Genomic DNA, 10,175 nt, shown 5'->3' with positions numbered 1-10,175 from the left:
ATCCTCTGTTCGATCCTATCGTCTATTATATCCCATCCTCTATCCTATCCTATCCTCTATCCTATCCTATCCTCTATCCTATCCTATCCTCTATCCTATCCTATCCTCTATCCTATCCTATCCTCTATCATATCCTATCCTCTATCCTATCCTATCCTCTATCCTATCCTATCCTCTATCCTATCCTATCCTCTATCCTATCCTATCCTCTATCCTTTCCTATCCTGTATCCAATCCAATCCCCTATCCTATCCTCTGTTCGATCCTATCGTCTATTATATCCCATCCTCTATCCTATCCTATCCTCTATCCTATCCTATCCTCTATCCTATCCTATCCTCTATCCTATCCTATCCTCTATCCTATCCTATCCTCTATCCTATCCTATCCTCTATCATATCCTATCCTCTGTCCTATCCTATCCTCTATCCTATCCTATCCTCTATCCTATCCTATCCTCTATCCTATCCAATCACCTATCCTATCCTCTATCCTTTCCTATCCTGTATCCAATCCAATCCCCTATCCTATCCTCTGTTCGATCCTATCGTCTATTATATCCCATCCTCTATCCTATCCTATCCTCTATCCTATCCTATCCTCTATCCTATCCTATCCTCTATCCTATCTTATCCTCTATCCTATCCTATCCTCTATCCTATCCTCTATCCTATCCTCTATCCTATCCTATCCTCTATCCTATCCAATCACCTATCCTATCCTCTATCCTTTCCTATCCTGTATCCAATCCAATCCCCTATCCTATCCTCTGCTCGATACTATCGTCTATTATATCCCATCCTCTATCCTATCCTATCCTCTATCCTATCCTATCCTCTATCCTATCCTATCCTCTATCCTATCCTATCCTCTATCCTATCCTATCCTCTATCCTATCCTATCCTCTATCCTATCCTATCCTCTATCCTATCCTATCCTCTATCCTATCCAATCACCTATCCTATCCTCTATCCTTTCCTATCCTGTATCCAATCCAATCCCCTATCCTATCCTCTGTTCGATCCTATCGTCTATTATATCCCATCCTCTATCCTATCCTATCCTCTATCCTATCCTATCCTCTATCCTATCCTATCCTCTATCCTACCCTCTATCCTATCCTCTATCCTATCCTATCCTCTATCCTATCCAATCACCTCTCCTATCCTCTATCCTATCCTATCCTCTATCCTATCCAATCACCTCTCCTATCCTCTATCCTTTCCTATCCTGTTTCCAATCCAATCCCCTATCCTATCCTCTGTTCGATCCTATCGTCTATTATATCCCATCCTCTATCCTATCCTATCCTCTATCCTATCCTATCCTCTATCCTATCCTATCCTCTATCCTATCCTATCCTCTATCCTATCCTATCCTCTATCATATCCTATCCTCTATCCTATCCTATCCTCTATCCTATCCTATCCTCTATCCTATCCTATCCTCTATCCTATCCTATCCTCTATCCTTTCCTATCCTGTATCCAATCCAATCCCCTATCCTATCCTCTGTTCGATCCTATCGTCTATTATATCCCATCCTCTATCCTATCCTATCCTCTATCCTATCCTATCCTCTATCCTATCCTATCCTCTATCCTATCCTATCCTCTATCCTATCCTATCCTCTATCCTATCCTATCCTCTATCATATCCTATCCTCTGTCCTATCCTATCCTCTATCCTATCCTATCCTCTATCCTATCCTATCCTCTATCCTATCCAATCACCTATCCTATCCTCTATCCTTTCCTATCCTGTATCCAATCCAATCCCCTATCCTATCCTCTGTTCGATCCTATCGTCTATTATATCCCATCCTCTATCCTATCCTATCCTCTATCCTATCCTATCCTCTATCCTATCCTATCCTCTATCCTATCTTATCCTCTATCCTATCCTATCCTCTATCCTATCCTCTATCCTATCCTCTATCCTATCCTATCCTCTATCCTATCCAATCACCTATCCTATCCTCTATCCTTTCCTATCCTGTATCCAATCCAATCCCCTATCCTATCCTCTGCTCGATACTATCGTCTATTATATCCCATCCTCTATCCTATCCTATCCTCTATCCTATCCTATCCTCTATCCTATCCTATCCTCTATCCTATCCTATCCTCTATCCTATCCTATCCTCTATCCTATCCTATCCTCTATCCTATCCAATCCTCTATCCTATCCTATCCTCTATCCTATCCTATCCTCTATCCAATCCAATCCCCTATCCTATCCTCTGTTCGATCCTATCGTCTATTATATCCTATCCTCTATCCTATCCTATCCTCTATCCTATCCTATCCTCTATCCTATCCTATCCTCTATCCTATCCTATCCTCTATCCTATCCTATCCTCTATCCTATCCTATCCTCTATCCTATCCTATCCTCTATCCTATCCTATCCTCTATCCTATCCTATCCTCTATCCTATCCTATCCTCTATCCTATCCTATCCTCTATCCTATCCTATCCTCTATCCTATCCTATCCTCTATCCTATCCTATCCTCTATCCTATCCTATCCTCTATCCTATCCTATCCTCTATCCTATCCTCTATCCTATCCTCTATCCTATCCTATCCTCTATCCTATCCAATCACCTATCCTATCCTCTATCCTTTCCTATCCTGTATCCAATCCAATCCCCTATCCTATCCTCTGCTCGATACTATCGTCTATTATATCCCATCCTCTATCCTATCCTATCCTCTATCCTATCCTATCCTCTATCCTATCCTATCCTCTATCCTATCCTATCCTCTATCCTATCCTATCCTCTATCCTATCCTATCCTCTATCCTATCCTATCCTCTATCCTATCCAATCCTCTATCCTATCCTATCCTCTATCCTATCCTATCCTCTATCCAATCCAATCCCCTATCCTATCCTCTGTTCGATCCTATCGTCTATTATATCCTATCCTCTATCCTATCCTATCCTCTATCCTATCCTATCCTCTATCCTATCCTATCCTCTATCCTATCCTATCCTCTATCCTATCCTATCCTCTATCCTATCCTATCCTCTATCCTATCCTATCCTCTATCCTATCCTATCCTCTATCCTATCCTATCCTCTATCCTATCCTATCCTCTATCCTATCCTATCCTCTATCCTATCCTATCCTCTATCCTATCCTATCCTCTATCCTATCCTATCCTCTATCCTATCCTATCCTCTATCCTATCCTATCCTCTATCCTATCCTATCCTCTATCCTATCCTATCCTCTATCCTATCCTATCCTCTATCCTATCCTATCCTCTATCCTATCCTATCCTCTATCCTATCCTATCCTCTATCCTATCCTATCCTCTATCCTATCCTATCCTATCCTCTATCCTATCCTATCCTCTATCTTATCCTATCCTCTATCCTATCCTATCCTCTATCCTATCCTATCCTCTATTCTATCCTATCCTCTATCCTATCCTATCCTCTATCCTATCCTATCCTCTATCCTATCCTATCCTCTATCCTATCCAATCACCTATCCTATCCTCTATCCTTTCCTATCCTGTATCCAATCCAATCCCCTATCCTATCCTCTGTTCGATCCTATCGTCTATTATATCCCATCCTCTATCCTATCCTATCCTCTATCCTATCCTATCCTCTATCCTATCCTATCCTCTATCCTATCCTATCCTCTATCCTATCCTATCCTCTATCCTATCCTATCCTCTATCCTATCCTATCCTCTATCCTATCCTATCCTCTATCCTATCCTCTATCCTATCCTCTATCCTATCCTATCCTCTATCCTATCCAATCACCTCTCCTATCCTCTATCCTTTCCTATCCTGTATCCAATCCAATCCCCTATCCTATCCTCTGTTCGATCCTATCGTCTATTATATCCCATCCTCTATCCTATCCTATCCTCTATCCTATCCTATCCTCTATCCTATCCTATCCTCTATCCTATCCTATCCTCTATCCTATCCTATCCTCTATCATATCCTATCCTCTATCCTATCCTATCCTCTATCCTATCCTATCCTCTATCCTATCCTATCCTCTATCCTATCCTATCGTCTATCCTATCCTATCCTCTATCCTATCCTATCCTCTATCATATCCTATCCTCTATCCTATCCTATCCTCTATCCTATCCTATCCTCTATTCTATCCTATCCTCTATCCTATCCAATCACCTATCCTATCCTCTATCCTTTCCTATCCTGTATCCAATCCAATCACCTATCCTATCCTCTGTTCGATCCTATCGTCTATTATATCCCATCCTCTATCCTATCCTATCCTCTATCCTATCCTATCCTCTATCCTATCCTATCCTCTATCCTATCCTATCCTCTATCCTATCCTATCCTCTATCCTATCCTATCCTCTATCCTATCCTATCCTCTACCCTATCCTATCCTCTATCCTATCCTCTATCCTATCCTCTATCCTATCCTATCCTCTATCCTATCCAATCACCTATCCTATCCTCTATCCTTTCCTATCCTGTATCCAATCCAATCCCCTATCCTATCCTCTGTTCGATCCTATCGTCTATTATATCCCATCCTCTATCCTATCCTATCCTCTATCCTATCCTATCCTCTATCCTATCCTATCCTCTATCCTATCCTATCCTCTATCCTATCCTATCCTCTATCCTATCCTATCCTCTATCATATCCTATCCTCTATCCTATCCTATCCTCTATCCTATCCTATCCTCTATCCTATCCAATCACCTATCCTATCCTCTATCCTTTCCTATCCTGTATCCAATCCAATCCCCTATCCTATCCTCTGTTCGATCCTATCGTCTATTATATCCCATCCTCTATCCTATCCTATCCTCTATCCTATCCTATCCTCTATCCTATCCTATCCTCTATCCTATCCTATCCTCTATCCTATCCTATCCTCTATCCTATCCTATCCTCTATCCTATCCTATCCTCTATCCTATCCTATCCTCTATCCTATCCTATCCTCTATCCTATCCTATCCTCTATCCTATCCTCTATCCTATCCAATCACCTATCCTATCCTCTATCCTATCCTATCCTCTATCCTATCCTATCCTCTATCCTATCCTATCCTCTATCCTATCCTATCCTCTATCCTATCCTATCCTCTATCCTATCCTATCCTCTATCCTATCCTGTCCTCTAACCTATCCTATCCTCTATCCTATCCTATCCTCTATCCTATCCTATCCTCTATCCTATCCTATCCTCTATCCTATCCTATCCTCTATCCTATCCTATCCTCTATCCTTTCCTCTATCCTATCGTATCCTCTATCCTATCCTATCCTATATCCTATCCTATCCTCTATCCTATCCTATCCTCTATCCTATCCTATCCTCTATCCTATCCTATCCTCTATCCTATCCTATCCTCTATCCTATCCTATCCTCTATCCTATCCTATCCTCTATCCTATCCTATCCTCTATCCTATCCTATCCTCTATCCTATCCTATCCTCTATCCTATCCTATCCTCTATCCTATCCTATCCTCTATCCTATCCTATCCTCTATCCTATCCTATCCTCTATCCTATCCTATTATCTATCCTTTCCTCTATCCTATCATATAATCTATCCTATCCTATCCTCTATCCTATCCTATCCTCTATCCTATCCTATCCTCTGTCCTATCCTATCCTCTATCCTATCCTATCCTCTATCCTATCCTATCCTCTATCCTATCCTATCCTCTATCGTCTCCTGTCCTCTATTCTATCCAATCCCCTATCCTATCGCCTATCCTATCCTATCCTCTATCCAATCCAATCCCCTATCCTATCCTCAGTTCGATCCTATCCTCTATCCTATCCTATCCTCTATCCTATCCTATCCTCTATCCTATCCTATCCTCTATCCTATCCTATCCTCTATCCTATCCTATCCTCTATCCTATCCTATCCTCTATCCTATCCTATCCTCTATCCTATCCTATCCTCTATCCTATCCTCTATCCTATCCTCTATCCTATCCTATCCTCTATCCTATCCAATCCTCTATCCTATCCTCTATCCTTTCCTATCCTGTATCCAATCCAATCCCCTATCCTATCCTCTGTTCGATCCTATCGTCTATTATATCCCATCCTCTATCCTATCCTATCCTCTATCCTATCCTATCCTCTATCCTATCCTATCCTCTATCCTATCCTATCCTCTATCCTACCCTATCCTCTATCCTATCCTATCCTCTATCCTATCCTATCCTATCCTCTATCCTATCCTATCCTCTATCCTATCCTATCCTCTATCCCATCCTATCCTCTATCCTATCCTATCCTCCATCCTATCCTATCCTCTATCCTAACCTATCCTCTATCCTATCCTATCCTCTATCCTATCCTATCCTCTATCCTATCCTATCCTCTATCCTATCCTATCCTCTATCCTATCCTATCCTCTATCCTATCCAATCCTCTGTCCTATCCTATCCTCTATCCTATCCTATCCTCTATCCAATCCAATCCCCTATCCTATCCTCTGTTCGATCCTATCGTCTATTATATCCTATCCTCTATCCTATCCTATCCTCTATCCTATCCTATCCTCTATCCTATCCTATCCTCTATCCTATCCTATCCTCTATCCTATCCTATCCTCTATCCTATCCTATCCTCTATCCTATCCTATCCTCTATCCTATCCTATCCTCTATCCTATCCTATCCTCTATCCTATCCTATCCTCTATCCTATCCTATCCTCTATCCTACCCTATCCTCTATCCTATCCTATCCTCTATCCTATCCTATCCTCTATCCTATCCTATCCTCTATCCTATCCTATCCTCTATCCCATCCTATCCTCTATCCTATCCTATCCTCCATCCTATCCTATCCTCTATCCTAACCTATCCTCTATCCTATCCTATCCTCTATCCTATCCTATCCTCTATCCTATCCTATCCTCTATCCTATCCTATCCTCTATCCTATCCTATCCTCTCTCCTATCCAATCCTCTGTCCTATCCTATCCTCTATCCTATCCTATCCTCTATCCAATCCAATCCCCTATCCTATCCTCTGTTCGATCCTATCGTCTATTATATCCCATCCTCTATCCTATCCTATCCTCTATCCTATCCTATCCTCTATCCTATCCTATCTTCTATCCTATCCTATCCTCTATCCTATCCTATCCTCTATCCTATCCTATCCTCTATCCTATCCTATCCTCTATCCTATCCTATCCTCTATCCTATCCTATCCTCTATCCTATCCTATCCTCTATCCTATCCTATCCTCTATCCTATCCTATCCTCCATCCTATCCTATCCTCTATCCTAACCTATCCTCTATCCTATCCTATCCTCTATCCTATCCTATCCTCTATCCTATCCTATCCTCTATCCTATCCTATCCTCTATCCTTTCCTCTATCCTATCATATAATCTATCCTATCCTATCCTCTATCCTATCCTATCCTCTATCCTATCCTATCCTCTGTCCTATCCTATCCTCTATCCTATCCTATCCTCTATCCTATCCTATCCTCTATCCTATCCTATCCTCTATCGTCTCCTGTCCTCTATTCTATCCTATCCTCTATCCTACCCTATCCTCTATCCTATCCTATCCTCTATCCTATCCTATCCTATCCTCTATCCTATCCTATCCTCTATCCTATCCTATCCTCTATCCCATCCTATCCTCTATCCTATCCTATCCTCCATCCTATCCTATCCTCTATCCTAACCTATCCTCTATCCTATCCTATCCTCTATCCTATCCTATCCTCTATCCTATAATATCCTCTATCCTATCCTATCCTCTATCCTATCCTATCCTCTATCCTATCCAATCCTCTGTCGTATCCTATCCTCTATCCTATCCTATCCTCTATCCAATCCAATCCCCTATCCTATCCTCTGTTCGATCCTATCGTCTATTATATCCTATCCTCTATCCTATCCTATCCTCTATCCTATCCTATCCTCTATCCTATCCTATCCTCTATCCTATCCTATCCTCTATCCTATCCTATCCTCTATCCTATCCTATCCTCTATCCTATCCTATCCTCTATCCTATCCTATCCTCTATCCTATCCTATCCTCTATCCTATCCTATCCTCTATCCTATCCTATCCTCTATCCTACCCTATCCTCTATCCTATCCTATCCTCTATCCTATCCTATCCTCTATCCTATCCTATCCTCTATCCTATCCTATCCTCTATCCCATCCTATCCTCTATCCTATCCTATCCTCCATCCTATCCTATCCTCTATCCTAACCTATCCTCTATCCTATCCTATCCTCTATCCTATCCTATCCTCTATCCTATCCTATCCTCTATCCTATCCTATCCTCTATCCTATCCTATCCTCTATCCTATCCAATCCTCTGTCCTATCCTATCCTCTATCCTATCCTATCCTCTATCCAATCCAATCCCCTATCCTATCCTCTGTTCGATCCTATCGTCTATTATATCCTATCCTCTATCCTATCCTATCCTCTATCCTATCCTATCCTCTATCCTATCCTATCCTCTATCCTATCCTATCCTCTATCCTATCCTATCCTCTATCCTATCCTATCCTCTATCCTATCCTATCCTCTATCCTATCCTATCCTCTATCCTATCCTATCCTCTATCCTATCCTATCCTCTATCCTATCCTATCCTCTATCCTATCCTATCCTCTATCCTATCCTATCCTCTATCCTATCCTATCCTCTATCCTATCCTATCCTCTATCCTATCCTATCCTCTATCCTATCCTATCCTCTATCCTATCCTCTATCCTATCCTATCCTCTATCCTATCCTATCCTCTATCCTATCCTATCCTCTATCCTATCCTATCCTCTATCCTATCCTATCCTCTATCCTATCCTATCCTATCCTATCCTCTATCCTATCATATCCTCTATCCTATCCTATCCTCTATCCTATCCTATCCTCTATCCTATCCTATCCTCTATCCTATCCTATCCTCTATCCTATCCTATCCTCTATCCTTTCCTCTATCCTATCATATAATCTATCCTATCCTATCCTCTATCCTATCCTATCCTCTATCCTATCCTATCCTCTATCCTATCCTATCCTCTATCCTATCCTATCCTCTATCATATCCTCTATCCTATCCTATCCTCTATCCTATCCTATCCTCTATCCTATCCTATCCTCTATCCAATCCAATCCCCTATCCTATCCTCTGTTCGATCCTATCGTCTATTATATCCTATCCTCTATCCTATCCTATCCTCTATCCTTTCCTCTATCCTATCATATAATCTATCCTATCCTATCCTCTATCCTATCCTATCCTCTATCCTATCCTATCCTCTATCCTATCCTATCCTATCCTCTATCCTATCCTATCCTCTATCCTATCCTATCCTCTATCCTATCCTATCCTCTATCCTATCCTATCCTCTATCCTATCCTATCCTCTATCCTATCCAATCACCTATCCTATCCTCTATCCTATCCTATCCTCTGTCCTATCCAATCCCCTATCCTATCCTCTATCCTATCCTATCCTCTATCCTATCCTATCCTATCCTCTATCCTATCCTATCCTCTATCCTATCCTATCTTCTATCCTATCCTATCCTCTATCCTATCCTATCCTCTATCCTATCCTATCCTCTATCCTATCCTATCCTCTATCCTATCCTATCCTCTATCCTATCCTCTATCCTATCCTCTATCCTATCCTATCCTCTATCCTATCCAATCACCTATCCTATCCTCTATCCTTTCCTATCCTGTATCCAATCCAATCCCCTATCCTATCCTCTGTTCGATCCTATCGTCTATTATATCCCATCCTCTATCCTATCCTATCCTCTATCCTATCCTATCCTCTATCCTATCCTATCTTCTATCCTATCCTATCCTCTATCCTATCCTATCCTCTATCCTATCCTATCCTCTATCCTATCCTATCCTCTATCCTATCCTATCCTCTATCCTATCCTATCCTCTATCCTATCCTATCCTCTATCCTATCCTATCCTCTATCCTATCCTATCCTCCATCCTATCCTATCCTCTATCCTAACCTATCCTCTATCCTATCCTATCCTCTATCCTATCCTATCCTCTATCCTATCCTATCCTCTATCCTATCCTATCCTCTATCCTATCCTATCCTCTATCCTATCCAATCCTCTATCCTATCCTATCCTCTATCCTATCCTATCCTCTATCCAATCCAATCCCCTATCCTATCCTCTG

Source organism: Halictus rubicundus, unplaced genomic scaffold (genome assembly GCF_050948215.1).
Source record: "Halictus rubicundus isolate RS-2024b unplaced genomic scaffold, iyHalRubi1_principal scaffold0033, whole genome shotgun sequence".
NCBI lineage: Eukaryota > Metazoa > Arthropoda > Insecta > Hymenoptera > Halictidae > Halictus > Halictus rubicundus.
Note: the sequence above shows the minus strand (reverse complement) of the source record.